The sequence below is a fragment of the Vanellus vanellus genome, assembly GCF_965231255.1.
Source record: "Vanellus vanellus genome assembly, chromosome: 1".
NCBI lineage: Eukaryota > Metazoa > Chordata > Aves > Charadriiformes > Charadriidae > Vanellus > Vanellus vanellus.
Genome location: NC_138905.1, coordinates 161,826,770 through 161,842,932, shown reverse-complemented (window position 1 = coordinate 161,842,932; position 16,163 = coordinate 161,826,770). Strand labels below are relative to the sequence as shown.

Genomic DNA, 16,163 nt, shown 5'->3' with positions numbered 1-16,163 from the left:
TCCAGAGGAGGACCATGACATTAATCAAAGGGATGGACCACGTCTCCTATAAAGACAGACTGAGAGAGTTGAGGTTGTTCAGCCTGGAGAAGAGAAGGCTCTGGGGAGACCCTATAGCAGCCTTCTAGTACCTATAGGAGGCCTACAGAAAAGACAGGGAGGGACTCTTTATCAGGGAGTGTAGTGACAGGATGAGGGGTAACAGTTTTAAATTGAAAGAAGGTAGATTTAGATTAGATAGTAGGAAGAAATTCTTTATTCTGAGGGTGGTGAGACACTGGAACAGACTGCCCAACAAAGTTGTGGATACCCCATCCCTGGAAGTGTTCAAGGACAGGCTGGATGGGGCTTTGAGTAACCTGGTCTAGTGGAAGATGTCCCTGCCCACGGTCAGGGGGTTGGAAGTAGATGATCTTTAAGGTCCCTTCCAACCCAACCCATTCTGTTCTATTATAGAATTATGTTATGGTTGGCGATTGCCCAGCTCTCTAGTCTATCCGGATCTCTCTCTACCCTTACAGGAATCCACAGCTCCTCCTCAAATACTGAGTATTAGGTAGAGCATCCTCCAGCTCGCTTCCTTATACTTTACTTTTTCCAATTTCAGTGTCAGTGAACAGGATGAGTAAGACAGTAAGGGCAAGTCCTAAGACTTCTCTGTCCTTCTAAGAGAAAAGTTTCTTCTTGTATTGGGATCAATACATGTCTCCTCTCAGCACAAACTGACATATGATACAAATCCAACTGTTCTTTTTGTTAGCAACTCCCCTCCTGATTTAAAACAAATTTATAACCACCATTTATAATTTGGTTTTATGCCACAACTAAAGAGAAAAGCCTCCACTAAATACCATGGAGAAGTCAGTACTGTGCTTTTAAAAAACAGACTGCTTCCACTGAAAGGTCTCAGCTCATGGCAACTATGGTGTGGGAGTTCTGGGTGAACATTTGTACATCGTCACATCAAATACATTTCCCAATGGAAAGCTGAAGGGATGATTTTATAGATTAACCAATTATCATATTTTTGGACTTAAGATGATGTTTATCTTTAAAATTTTCAGTTAACATTATCCATACAATGTCAAAAATGCACAAAACATTATTAAATAACTGCTTAGTCCAACTTGGCAGTAGAAGTTACATTTCAGCTCTTGAACAAATCAACCACTGCCCTCCCCAGTGCCACTCCCCCACCCAAGCATCAGGCAGTACTGCAGTCTCTGGTAATTCCCAATCCCCAAATACAGGAATATGTTATTATTCTGAACACCATTTCTCCCAGATTTGACAAACAGTATCTAGGGATGTTTGGAAATCTCAGTTAATTTTACTTCTGCATTCTTTAAGCAAATAATCAGTTACTGATGCTAATTAACTAAAGAAAAATTAAGTAATATAATTAATTACAGAGTTACACTAGATGTAGATCAGTAAACAGCGTATTACTTAAGACACAAGAAGAAGAGAAACCATACAAGAATTTAATTTTGTCTTTTCAATATGGCTTAAAAAACAGGTGATGAACAAATGACTTCTGATTTTCAACATGTGAATGTTTATTTTAAAATAGATAACTCAAATTATTGTCAAATGACAAACCTCCACCGGTGTTCACCGTTTACTCCATGATAACTATCAATTAATAAAGGCATGCTTCTGAATACATAATGCATTACATTTTTTACTTTCAACACCTGGTGTCACCAGAATAACGCTGTATATTTCTAAAATGCTCTGCAGTTGTCTGTGCTTTGATTTTAGGGCAGTAACACTTCAAAAGAAGCGGAACCATAGAAAATTATGGGAAGCGATGCACACAGACAATTTTTGTGGTTAACTGATACATTATCAGTTAACTGACCATGACAGGTCATTTTTAAAATGAAACTCAAGGTGTCTAAAAGCCTTCAACCCTTAGTCAAAGTCAGAAAAGGCCTGAAGCAAAGTGAAAATTCTGCTGTATCCCCATATTTTGAGCAAGCTAAATCCTACACCTGTTTTGCAAGAAGGCTTTAACTGGCAACTTCTGCTACACCAGAATTTAGCTAATTGCAATCAAATTTTTTACTGGCTATTTGCTACTTTTCTGCCTAGTCTAGGTCTGTATTAATGGATTGTTATAACGGTTCCACTGAGAATAGGCAGAGGGGAGTGAATTTGATTGATTATTGTTTGAAGCTCCTTGGATCTCCAAGATACTAAATAAAAAATTGAGTATCAAAGAAGATTTAATTAATCTCAGTCTCTCCTTCCTTTCACTCTGTCAGTGAGACAGAGCTGATAAAAAATTGACAAATTCATGGAAAATGCAAAGAGAGTCAGAATTGGTGACCCTGCATTCCATTAAAATAATGGAAAGTACATGTATTTATTTGCTTTAAACTTTAGGTAATGGGCAGAAGAGAATGAAAGCCTTCTCAGATTTTGATGGTTATTTCAAAACCCAAACAGAATTATGGCAGGCAGTTAGATCAATTGGTATAAGATTTAAGTTGTGCTATGCTTTTTTTTTAAATATAGCTTTTCAAATAAATTAGTGAAAGAATCCTGAACTTTTGAAAAAAGAGTCATATCCTTGTTACACAAGGAAGATTGCAATTACTGTATGATAACAAACAAACGCAATACTTTAGAGACTTCAGAACCTTTTGATTCTATTTCGGAAGAAAATTCTGTACCATAAAACGGAGGAAGATGTGGTCAAGATATCTGTCGTTCATTTTGTACAAACATATTTAGACTGACACTCCCCTTCCACTAATTACACGAGTTTCCTACAGCAGACTTTCCAGAAGTCATATTGTCTTTCAGTATTTTTTCAGTAAGATATAGGAACGGGGTTTTCAGGTTTTAGTCCAACCATTTTGGATTTTAAAGCTAGAACAAAAAGACTAACACTGGCACAGGAATTATTTTCAGGTGAACACCTATCTAGGATCTGTAGACAGTGTTTGGAGGAGATCCCTATGCTCCAGCAAGGCACTTACTAGTTCTCTACTGATTTGTGGGGCTAGATTTTTGATGATAGAAGATCACCTAAAAGGAAGATAGGCAAGTGATGCCACCTTAAATACTGCTATGAAGTAACATAACCCCATATAAACCCCATTAAAGAAAAAAAAAAAAAGTCATGGAAAGCAGAAAAAAAGAAGCCTGAGAAGAGGGATGCTGAGTCATTAATACAAAGGAGCTTTTCTCCCAACTGCTTGGTTTAAACAGATGTTAACATTAACAGATGTTTTTTAGAAAAGACTAAGTCTGGTGGGCTAACAGAGTTAGACAGGTTTCATTTGCATGATTTATTTAGTATAACACCACCACTTGATCTCTCCAGCTTCTTCAGCATTTCAGAACAAAAAAAACCCAAACCAACAACAAAAAAATAAAACAAGCACACCCCAGAAGTTTCCTGTAAAACAAAGCGTCAATTATTTTAGGACTCCCAAGCCCCTCATTCCTTTTTAAAGGGGAAAAATACAAAACCCTGTAGGTCTTAAAGGATCCCTTTCTCTTACTTTCTCCCAAAGGATACAAGTATTCAATGGTCACTGAATCAGAATGTGCTTAAACTTGACATGAACAGGAGCAGAAGTACAACTGGTGAAGTAATACACAGGTCAAAAAGGTTTGCTTGGAGCTGCTCAGCAGAGCAGCCGGACATCTCCTGCCTGCCCTGCACTCAGTGGGAGAGGCTGAGCAGGAAAAGACTGCCAAGACAGACCTAGGAGATACTACTCGGATGGAGGCACCCGCTATTTCCAATGTCAGTTCCTATGGGTGAAAGAAGGGATGCAGACCTTCTAGTAATAAAACCTAAGATTTAGGACACACACAGAGGTAGTTTCCTACCTCTACAGCTGGTAAGATGTGCGGACACTGAAAAGCAATCATCTATCTTGATCTATACTAGTTATTTATATTGACCTTGGTGGAACCTTCAACAATACTGCTCATGATATTCCCACAAGCAAGCTAGAAAAACATGATTTAACATGAACTGTTGGTAATTAGGTAAAAAAAAAACCTGTTTAGAAAAATTGAATATTTATCAGAGGTTCATCTCAAACTGAACATATGTACAAAATTTGTTATATTCGTTCCAGCAGCAGGGGAATACTGGTAATGAAAATACTTAATGATGTGAGAGATACAGGTAATGCCACAATGCAAAAAGCTGTGCACAAGGCTACTGATATAACCGCAAGCCCCTGCACAACTGCTGCTCTGCAGCAGCCGTTCAAGTAAGGCAAGTGCAGAGTTCTAAGATTAGCCAGGAATAATCAACTGCATAAACAAAATCTGGGGAAACATTAGCCTAACAGCAGTTCCGGGGAAAGAGATTTGGCAGTTATAATGATCATGAACTCAACATGAGTCAACGACGTGGTACACTTGGAAAAAAATATCCTACTGTTTATGTACAAATGAGTGCATCATTAGTAAGACATGCGAATATCATCTCCTGCTCTGGTCACAAATTGAGTAGATGTCCAGCTTTGAGCACTGTACTCTTAGAGAAATGTGATCAATTGACCAGAAGGAAGAGAAAGAGCAATCATAGGTCAAGAAACCACAACCTACAGAGGAAAAAACAAGAGCCTGGACTGTGATCACTTATTTTAGAGAAAAAAGGGTTATGCTTTTAAGTATATGAAAGCATACTGTAATGGAAAAAGAGAGGCAGTAATCTTCTTTCACATCTACTTGGACAGAAGACCCAATGAGCTTAAATTCCAAAGATGGACATTAGGAAAGACTAACTATCTACTGGTAGCCACAGTGCTTAGGAAGAGCCTAGACCATCCAGGATTGCAGGGAATCTTTCACTACTGACTGTCCTCAACACCAAGTCAGTCAAATCTCTATCAGAAATAACACTGCTACTGCCAAACCTGCCTTTTGCCAAGGAACTGGATGAGACAATATCTTAGCTCTCCTTTAAAAGGTAAAAATAAAAGGCAGTTTGATTCATACGCTATGCATGGAAAGTAATGCTAGACTCATAGGGACTGCAAGAGACTGATTCTATGGCCCAGTCATTGGATTCCTGCTACCTCAAGAAGAGATTTCTAGATCCGACTCCTGCCTGTTTATAGATGGTGCATTATGTAATTACTTGATTTTGGAGGCTTTTTCCCCAAATAGCAATAACCCTGAAAAGAGAGAGTGAAACGTTGGATTTTCACCCATTCCTGCTCCACATAGCTCCTCCTGAATACAGTCAGAGATATAATCCTGAGGTACTACACTGAACGCTTCCTGACGCCACAAATTGTACATTGCTTTCTGCACAGCTTCAAAAGGCCAAACAAGACCAACTGCTCCCAAGAGAAGTGGGTTAGATCCCTCCAGACAGAAGGCATGAATCTAATTTTTTCTACTTTCTAGGAGATGGCACAGTCAAAGACTGTTGTTAGTCCTGAAGCTGGCTTTGGCTGGACCTGGCACACACGAGGTATGTCTGGCTCAAAGGCGGAGCAGTGCCAGGCCGATAAAATCACTGAAAGAAGGCGAAGTGTGAGAACGACCCAGGACCGCATTGTCACAGCCTCAAGAACAGCTGCACAGCTCACTGGTACCATGCCCTCCCTGAAGCTTCTGCTTCTCAAATAGGAAGCTGCACAGGCTTGTGCCCTTCAGGGCTTGCAAGGCACCATCCCATTTTACCTACTGTACATAAAAGCAGCTGGAAATCCAAATCTAAAAAACAAGCCTTCTCTCCATTTTGTTAATTTTTCATCTCACACACTGTTTTCAGATCACAGATATGTGACATTTTAATCACAAAAAGTTCAGAAATAATTGCTATTTATTAGAGATTTTAAAAATATAAATTCTATTTTGCTTGTAGAAATAGGCTTTATTTGTTCTATTCATAGCAAGCTGGTGAGATAAATCACTTTGATACAGAATAATTGAAAATCTATATCCTGATGCAGTTTTTCTCCAAGCTGTCAATGTGGCAACTATAGACAAGATATACCACTATTTTTCTAGACATACAGGAAACAATCTTGTACACATTTGTTCACAGACTGGTTTTGGCATATGTGATCTCACTGGAGATTCACAGGTAAATTGCTAAACATGCATATGGGTGTAATCCAGAGCAACACCATAGGTCTTACCAAAAAGAACAATGTCAGCTAACACATGTTTCTTAGAAAGATAGTTAAGTAAGTGATCATATTGGTGGTAGCTCAGACAACATGCCACACAAGTTACATTCACAGCAGCTCTGCCCACAATGCAGAAGTAATCAGAGCTGGGATCCAAGAAGAGCTGTGTAAGTAGATATTAAATTTGTGCATGCTGTTAATACTGCACAGTTTTTACAGATCAAAAAAGTACAAGATTACTGGGGAGTTTATTCCTGATAAGAGATAAAATCATTAATCTTAACACTGTCTGCTCTACTGTCACTGAAAATATTTCCTAACGCTTTTCTCTAAACACGCTCCCAAAGCATCACTACTACCTACAGTAAAAATCTAGTTGATAATGTAGTTGGGCTGGTGGTCTTAGTGGGCTGGCGTAGAGAACCAGAGAGGGGTTGGGGGAAGGTCAAAGAAATAGTCCATCCCATATATAATGCCAATAATTAGCCCAATAGATTAATTTTTGACCTGTCTGATGTGAAACCAAATTACCTGATTTGGCAGGGTGATGAAAGGCAAATTATCCTAAAGGCAGTATCATTTGCTCCTTCCTTCTAGTGTCATACCTATCAGGTCACGTGTCTGTTGCACCACTCTGCAGACTCCTGTTTAAAATCAGGTTACCTCAACATTGATGGTCAACCACAAAAAAACAATATAAAAATTAAAACATATTTGATGAACTTAAAATTGAAAGATCAGTCATGGACTTTGTAATTTAAGTCTGTCATGAGAATTAAAGCACAAAGTTCCTGTACCAAAAGAATAACTATAATTAAGAAGAATCAAAACTGAAATGGATCACTGTGTCAATGAATAAACATTTCCTATATTCATAACATGACTGTGGTAATAATATGCCTCTGCTAAAGGCAGCTAAATTATAGAGCCTAGTTGAGTTTTCACCTAAAACAACAATGAAACGGAAGTTACAGGTAAAACACATAGACTAGTTTGACAAATTAAGAGATTAAATCATTGTTTTTATATATAGAAATTAGGAAAAAAAATCTTCTCTGCATTAGTAAGTTCATCATGTACAAAATTAAAGATACTTGATACCACCCATTAGTGTAGTAAACTGTCATTAAGCATACTTAATTAAAACATATAATAACTACTAGCAGTAAAAGAACAGACTAGACGAGCAGATGGATCCAGATATATTTTGACCTAAATTTCTTCATATTTCGACAAGATAAATAAAGGTAAATATAAACAAGAATAGAAGGGAGAGGAAAAAACAGTCAGCCAGTATATCTCATTAAGAAGCCCCATACTAGAAAGATGAAAAAACACCAACAACCTCTTCTCTCTCTTTACTGCACCTGTTTGTATTCTCCAAGATGTTTTGTTTCTGTTAAGCAGGTTTCCTGAAGCTTCACATAACTACATAAACAATCACATTACTGAGAAGTTTATTATGTCTGGACCCACAATCATGAAATAAAGCCCATTGCCTTAGGACAGTTTAATCGAAAGAAAGAAATCATTAACCTAAAATATAACTTAAATGTCTTAAATGTTAATTTTCTTTTATGCTCATTCTCTCTTGAATTTGATTCCTGTTAGAGATAACAGTTAAGAGAACAGGTCTCTATCTACAGAGTCCACAGAAGGCAGAGATTCTTCTTTCCAAGCCCTTCATATCACCTTCCCCAATGACAGTCTTCCCAACCAGACAAAGTTCATAAGCATATAACTTGTGTTACTTTTCATGTTTGAAACGAGCTTCAGAAAGCTTTAGTAAGATTTGGCCAGTGGCTGAATACATATTCTGAAAGTTTTCATAGCCAGTACATTTGATGTACATCACAGCAAGTACTGCAGCCTTGGAGCAGGTGAGTGGTTTGATGTGCGAAACGTGTATGTGTATGATAAGTGTCCTGCTGGGATTTATTCCCTACGTAATTTTCAGCTAAGGCAAAATTAAGCCTGGGGCTCCACTCCATATATTGTGTCAAAACATTTCTCTCATTCATATAGTTTCTCAGTTATTTATATATTTTCCTAATATAGTGCAGGCTTAGCTCTGTGCAATCCCATCTAAATTTAATTTATTTATTCTCCTATGCCCACATCCCAAAGTAATACTTACCAAACAGTATCTCCACACCTCACAGGCAACACAAGACAAAGCAGTACTTAGCATTGTGCAAAGTGATGTAGTACTGCCTCAAAGTACACGTTGCCACACTCCACATACATGCTGTATTCCATCCCCTTTCAGTGAAAATACGATGCAACACTGAAGGCAGATTCTCACTTATTCTACAGAAAATTTAAGTTTTGATGGCTTCACTAAAATATAGCCTCAAAGAAAATCAATAGCAACTGATATACACTCTTGAGCATATTTAAATGCTGATATTCACTCCAAGACTGCATTTTCCACCTAGTAATCTTTCCCCCTCACTTTTCTGATCTCTGTAGGGTTGTCGCATCCTCTTTAGAGTTCTTCCTTTGCCCAGAATAAGTTTGGGCTTAAGTTGTTCTTCAAGCCACAATCTCCCTTGAGCACCTGCACAACCACTCAGTCAAGGGAATAAGGAAACCTAATGCCTATATCCTTCTTCTACTCCTACCTACAAATGCAAGATCATCACATCTCAGCTGACAACCATAGCAAGTAATTTTTACTTTTTTTTTATCCCTCATCTGATCATCTCAACCCAACTTCTATTGCTTAAAACTCTTCAGTTGCCTCCAATTTTTCTACCCACATATTCTGATAACAGTTCATCTCTGAACAAGTCCTACTGCAAGCTTAAATCTGACCTCAATGATAAAAAAAAAAAAATCTGAATCCAGTAATTTTATCTTCAATTTGCTGCTATGGTTGCTTATGTTATTAATCCCCTTCTCTAGCCTCCTAACATTTCCTTTTCCATAAGCTTTTCACAAAACTCATGAAGGATTCCCATTTTCCCCCAGACTGAAACACTGACAAGAACCTGTTGCCTCACCGTAGAACAATGTCCTCTTGGTCCAGGTGAGCTGAGTTGGGTAAACCCATACAAGAGAGCATATTCCAGCATTCATTCCACATATGTCAGTGTACAGCCCAGTAAACCCTTGAGCACAGGAAAATAAATAAAAAACAGAGGCCAGAAGAATGTCATCACAAAAGGGAGGCAGGAGTTACGCAGAAGAACAAACAGAAGGCTGGTGCCTAGCAGCATGGAGATGGACAGCATGGGGAAGAGCAATTACATGCTACCTCACAAGCTAAAATTAGGGAGAGTCCAAAGAAGGGGCCAATATCCCTTCACTGGACACCTGTAAAGATGTTGACACAGAACCAGTTACTTTACTGGGCAACACCTTCCAATTGGACTTCAGGACTTGCAGACCACTTGAGCCCGCAAGTTTGCTTTCTTGTGACACCAATTATTTTGTATCTTCTGTTTTACGAATTACAACTATAGATGCTAAATCAATGATTAATCAGCCTTAAACACTTCCTTTCAAACCTGAAGCACACGCTACAAGAATCGGAAATGTTTTATTCTGGCTCCCACAGTGAATTACAGGTCATGCAGTTAGTTAAATTAGCTTAGAAAAGACAAAGCTAACAAAAGAATTAAAAGAGTTAAAGAATAAAAAGAAAATTAAAGACAAGAGGATTACAATTCTATGTACTTTGGCCTATCTACCTACCATTTCTCTCTAAAACAACCCATAATTTCTTCTAATGAAGCTATTATCTAATGAAATTCTGTCACGGCCTTACTCTCGTATCACAACTAACATGAATCCCTTGTTCATCACTAGGTCTCAATGTCATTCAAAACCACCACAATCACCATTCTTCCAACACAAAACCAAAACAAGACCCTCATTTCTCGCTCACTCCTTACAGTCTCACCTCCAATATCATTTTTCTCAGCAATGTTTTGAAGAAAATTGGTTTATTTCTATTTTCCTTCTAGCTTTCAGCATTACTGCGTATGTGGATTGTACCTCTCCTGATAGGAAATAATCTGTTTCCTTTGATTTCTGGAGAAATTCATGCATTCTGAGATCCAAGCAACAACTAAACTGTTATTTACTGACGTTACAGTGGATAGAGTCCATAGACATAATTAAAATTACATACTGATTCTAGTGCTAAAATTCAATGTCCATACTGTAGCCTGTTTAACATGCAATTAAACAACAAACACTTGGGTTCAGTGTAAAAGAATTCAGAAAGAATGCTATTAATAACTTCTTATGAACCAGAGGGTAGTATTCACCTCACTTAACTTAAATTTCCTGAAGTTTAGAATCTAGGCTGGTCATTCAGGCTTCACCACTTGATTTAAAGAGATGTGAGCTGAAACTCTGGCCACCAACTGCAAATGAAACTCACATTTCAAATGCAAATCTGTTATCTAAAGCAGCAGATGAAAGAGGGGAGCAGTGGTGAAGTCCAAACCCACAATTCTTATCAGTACTGTGTGTCAGTAGGAACAATAAAACCTTAATTATTTAAAGCTCCGTACAGAAACTGGTCTGCCTACCAGAAGGCAAAATGTATTAAATGACATATTTCACTAGAAACGTAGACAACTTTTAGTCCTGTGATGCAGAAGGCTGCAGCAGAGGTGCAGGTTGATATCCAGGATATGGAGAGATACAAGAGAAAAACTACAGAAGTCTAAGTCCAGCAGCAAAAATTATTTTGGAGAAAAGTCTTTTATACTACCATTCCAAAACACTATTCAAATTGTCCGTGATAGTGTTACCAGAAAGTAACATAATGCCATTGAGTATTCCTGACACTTGTGGAAAATATAAGTAAACTGAGAATTTTAGACACGTGATGAGAAATGAACATCTATGTCCCCTTCACTAACATGAAATCTAAAACCCTGACTGTTGTTGGAGAGCCAGGACTCAAACAAAAGTGCAGTACAGCAGTCAAAATGACGCTGGCTGGGATACAAGTTTCCTCTGACATCTCAAGGACTTACCTTACTGATCCTCACCTTAAGACTCATGAACACACTTTCCAGAACAAAAAAAGCAGCAAAGAATACGAGCACCCTGCACTGTATGAGCTCCTGAGCTCCCTGGTTGGGAGCACAACCAGCAGATTAGACCACACCTACAATACTGCATCCAGTTTTGGGCCCCCCAGTACCAGGAAGATACTGATAAACTGCAGTGAGTTCAGATGGTCACGGGGCAGGAGCACTTGCTCTGTGAAAAGAAGCTCAAGAAACTTGTTCAACTTGAGAAGAGATGGCTTTGGGGTGACCTAATAGTAGTCTTCCTGTGAGGAGGTTATCCAGAAGATGCAGCGAGGCTCTTCACAGCAGTGCATGGGGGAGTTGGAGAAACAACAGGTATAAACCAAAATAAGAGACGCCCTGACTTGATTCAAGGACAACGGTTTTCATGATGCAAACATTGAAGCAAGCTGCCCAGAGGGGTTGTGCAGTCTCTATCCCTGTAGTTTTTCAAGACACATTGGCTCAAGCCCTGAACAGCTTGGTCTGCCCACACAGGTGACCTTGCTTTGAACAAGGAGACTGGACTAGAGACTCCCAAGGTCCCTTCCAACCTGAATTATATTACAATAAAAATAGTGGGACTGTATCAGGCTAGACAAAATGAGCAGAGGGAAAGAAAAGAGAAATAAGCTTGTAATTACTCTGGTATTGTTTGATAGCACATACATTTAAAGTTGCAGTTTTGTCCTAATATACTTTCACACAGCTGAAGCCCGGCACAGGTGGGATGATCACCCTCACAGTTCCAGTGGCACCGCACAGCACTGGAAAAACACAATGCTTCAGGGAATGAATGAGTTAAAAACGATTCTACGTGGCCAAGAACTTCTGTGTGAACATCAGCAATATGATAGTAACTCTCGGTGTTAGTAAAGGACATGAGCAATTACAGTCAAAACACTGCAGAGAGAGGTGGTTATTCGGGTAATTCCAAAGGAAAAGTGGTGTCTTGTAAGACAGAGAAATCAAGAGTGACAGTCATATTCAATGTTTTCTCAAGATGTTAAGAGCAAATAGCTGACACACTTCAAGAAATTACAATGGCCCAAAATCTTAATGTAAAGGGCATTCTCGAAATCACTGTAATGGCAAATCAATAGAATGTTATATTATCCTGGTACAGTCTGTCCTCCTTTAGCATTAAATGGTTTTTGGAAGTGAGGAAGAGAGGGCTGGTCCGTAACATGTAATTAACCTTCTGGAGTGAAAAAGAGCAGAAAATTCTAAATAGCTACAGATTTTGATTTAAAAACAGTGATTTACTACTGCTTGAATAGTTGTCTTTGAAGAGAAAAGGTATTAAGCACACTCTTTAGAGAGACAGAATGAAAAAGGTATTACATTTGCAAACTCAATGACATGACTACATCCACACATTTCCCCTGTCTCTTATTAAATTATCTATGTTATACTTACTCTGTCAGAATGTTGCAAGAAATACTTTGAAAAATGGAGGTAGCACCAGTTCGCATAGAAAATGCATCCTATCATGGCATATGTTCTCTGCTTAAGTAGTTCATGTCATGTAAAATGTCATGCAAGTTTTCTTATTCAACTCTACTTAAATCGAGAGTTATGAAAATTATTTGACCAGGTTTAAGTTCAAAGAGCATATGCTTTTAGAGCATGGGAAACATACAACAAGACTTGAATAGGAGAAAAAAAAAAAAAGAAAGTACAATGCTCCAAAACAGACATGACAAAAACTACAGTGAAACGAAGTATATTTTTTGCTACAAACAGTAACGCTGCTTACGATTACACAGAAAAATAATTTGCACAATCTGACAGAGAATAAAAGTGTACCAGAGCTAGCAGCAGAAGGCAAGTGCCACAACATACCCCGGGAATTTATTATTTTCTTATTTCACTTCACAACACCCTCATGACTGCACATTTGTGCCTGTACCTACACTCACAAATTCACAATGTAGATCAGGCAGCCACGTACCCTCACTTCCCAAAGGCTCCCCAAGAAAAACAAATGCAACCATATGAACAACAGAAGCAGAACAGGCAAAAATCATGGTTACATCAGCAGTCAGATGAAAGTAGTTTTCAAGAGGAAACTTCTTTTGAAATAGCTAGTTGGGTTACTATTGGGAGTCATGAAAAGGTATAGGCAGAGTCAGGGGAATGCTGGTTGGAAGGGACCTTTGAAGGTCACCTAGTCCAGCCTCCCCCTCAGAGCAGGGCTAAAGCCAATGCTAGACAATACTTTTTCAAGCGAAGAGGCTGCGCTCAGCCTAACAGTGGGTGGGAGAGACAGCAGGACGTCTGGTGCAAAACCGGTTTGTGCTCAGTACTCTCTGGAGGGACCTCAGCTTTCCACGTCAAAAATCAGCTAAGGAAAGCATGAACTGACATGATGATCCTTTCTCAAGGATAAAAAGCAGACACTGCAGTAAATGAAGCATTCGAAACATTTCTGCCCTGAACTGATAAGAGAGAATGATCAGGAAAAACTCTGATCACACACATAAAGAAATCATCAAAAGGAAATTTATAAGGAGCAGATGACACAACAGGTATCAACAACACGACCCATTCTTCTCTGTGACAGGATGAAGCTTTGTTCAATATTCCAGTGGTCCCAAAACAAAGTCATGAACAAGCTCAAAGAAACTTGCTTGCAAAGCTGATGCAGAACACAACAGTAATTTGGAAAGTGAGGAGCAAACAGGCTGCAAGAACCCAAGGAAAATGAAGTATGACACGCATATTAAGTAGTTAATATTTGTCAGCAATAGGGTGCCAATTTTAAAACATTAGCAATGTATGGGAAGTCCATTTTTTTGTTTTACATGTAACACCTTTGTCAGTTCAGGTTTTGAGATGGACAGTAAGATCTGTTCTGTTTAGCTTTTATTTACCAACGGCAACAGAATGCTGTAATACACTTAGGTAAAAAGACACCTTAGTTTTCATGTGACTTTGACAGCTATGATGAAGCAAGGGCAGCAGATGAGTGCTGGCTGAGGATACATACACTTTATAGACAGTCTAGGTTTTTAAGGTGCTTCTGCCCTTCCCCAAGTAGAAAGATGGAAATACGCCCATTTTTCATTCAGACATGTGAAATTTAAAGCCTCTCTGAATGGCCTGTCACACAATTAACAGTTTTAATTGTCAAGAAATTGCTTTTCCAGGTTGACTGCCTGCTTAAACTAGAGTATATAAAACCAGTCCACTCTTCACGGAGTTCTACGTGAAACAACTTGGTCATGGAGATATTTATAGTTGTGCCTCTGTACGTTAAGCTCTATGTAAGTTGCTACCTTGATATTTTCAAAGCATGGCAAAAATTACAGAAGTAGCAAATTAAAAAGCCCTCAAGCAGAAAATGAGGAAGTTAATTGTCTGGAGTTAACGCAGATACAGCTAAATGAACCTTAACTCCAAAGCAAAAGGTTTACTTAACTCTAAAATGGAAAAAGAGGCAGAAAAGGCAGGAAATTAAAATATAGTGAAATGAAATCCTCAGAAGGATTTCAAGATTAAAAAAAAAATCCAGTCTGAGCAATGCAAGCAAAAAGATTAATGCTCCGAAATGTTATCTGGTAAGGATGCAGGTATCAGCTGTAATAGCTTCTCTTCATCCATGGTATTTAGAGTATCTTCTCTTCTCCTTATAGTTTAGACATTTGTTCTTCAAATGCACGTCACTAATCCTTACAGGGTAAAGGTACGTTACTGAAATGTGTATTTGGATCACAACGAACACTTTTGTTCGGAGGGTGCTCTAAGCCTCCCAAGACCAGGAGGACGCAACGGGCACCGGTGGGCCCATCAGCCCTGTTCGGCGTCCCGGACAGCTCTCTCTCACCTTAGGCGGCGTTACCGGAGCAAACGGCCGGCTGCCCCTGGCACGCCGAGCCACACTGCTGCGACCTTACAGGCCCGGCGCACCACGGGCACCGGGGTCCCCGCGGGTGGCGGCGGTAGAAGACAGCGCGGCGCCCAGCGAGGCAGCCCTCAGCCCCGCGGCGGGGGGCGGAAGGCGTTGAGCCGCTCGCAGCTCCCGCACGCCACCGCAAATCAGCGAGGAGCCGGCGGCAGGGCTGCGCCGTGCTGCTGCCCCACCGGCCCCGCGGTCCACCAGCCCGCCTCCGCCACTCTCAGCCCGGCGGCCGCAGACCGGGGAGATGGCAGGGGGGTGCCGGCCGGCGCAGCAGGCTGCTCTCCGCCGGTGCCTGCGGGCCCTTTCCCTCCCGCCGGAGCTCTTTGCCACCGCCGCTCCGCGGAGAGGCCTCAGCGGAACCCGCAGCCTCAGGCCCGCCCGGACCCACTCGCTTCCCCCCCCCTCCCCCAACCGCTGCCGCCGGGGCAACGCCTCAGGCCAACGGCCGCCGCCGAGACCCGCCCCCGCCGCGCGGCGGCGGCGCCACCGGGTTGCGCGGAAGGGCACCGGCCGCTCGAAGCACGCGGGACCGCCGCGTCACGTGGCGGGGAAGGGCGGGCCGGGCCGCTCCGCTCCGCCCCCGCCCCCCGGGCCCCAGCGCGCGCGCCCCCCACGGCAGCGGCGTCGGCACCGTCCAGCTCGCGGCACTCACTCGCCAGCGCTGCCGGTGCCTCGGTGCCTCCGCGCCTTCGCTCCCGCCTGCGGCCGCCTCCTTCTGCCCGTCCCGGGGCGCCTCCCGGGGGAGTAGGCGGGCGGGGCGGGGCTGGCCAAGGGGCGGGGTCCCCCTTCCTCCACCCCCCTCTCCCCCCCGGGGGTGAAGCGGGGTCGTTCGCCCGGGCCGCCCCGGCTACGGGAGGAGCGGGCAGCGGGCCTGGAGGCGGGCGAGCAGGGCAACCCGGGGCAACCCGGGCCAGCTGCGAGAGCCTCAGCGGCGGGCGCAGCGCCCTGGGCTCCCCGGAGAGGGACCACGACCCCAAAAACCGGCAGCGGAGTGGCGAAAGAATCCATAGAGGCGGCCCCGGGCCCTCCCCAGCGGGGAGGCCGTAACAGACCCGCATCGAGAAGCACAACCTCCGGCACCACCATTGACTTTTAGACAAC

At 41.5% G+C, this 16,163-nt stretch overlaps 1 protein-coding gene across 1 annotated transcript in view; it reads right to left on the bottom strand.

The window, feature by feature from the left end:
• The window catches only part of GGACT (gamma-glutamylamine cyclotransferase), a 29,999-nt gene extending 14,216 nt beyond the window's left edge, over positions 1–15,783 (bottom strand). The window contains exon 1 of the mRNA XM_082495224.1: positions 15,715–15,783. The gene's annotated coding sequence lies outside the window, so the exon portion shown is untranslated. The remainder of the gene's footprint in view (positions 1–15,714) is intronic.
• Between the last annotated feature and the right edge of the window lie 380 nt (positions 15,784–16,163).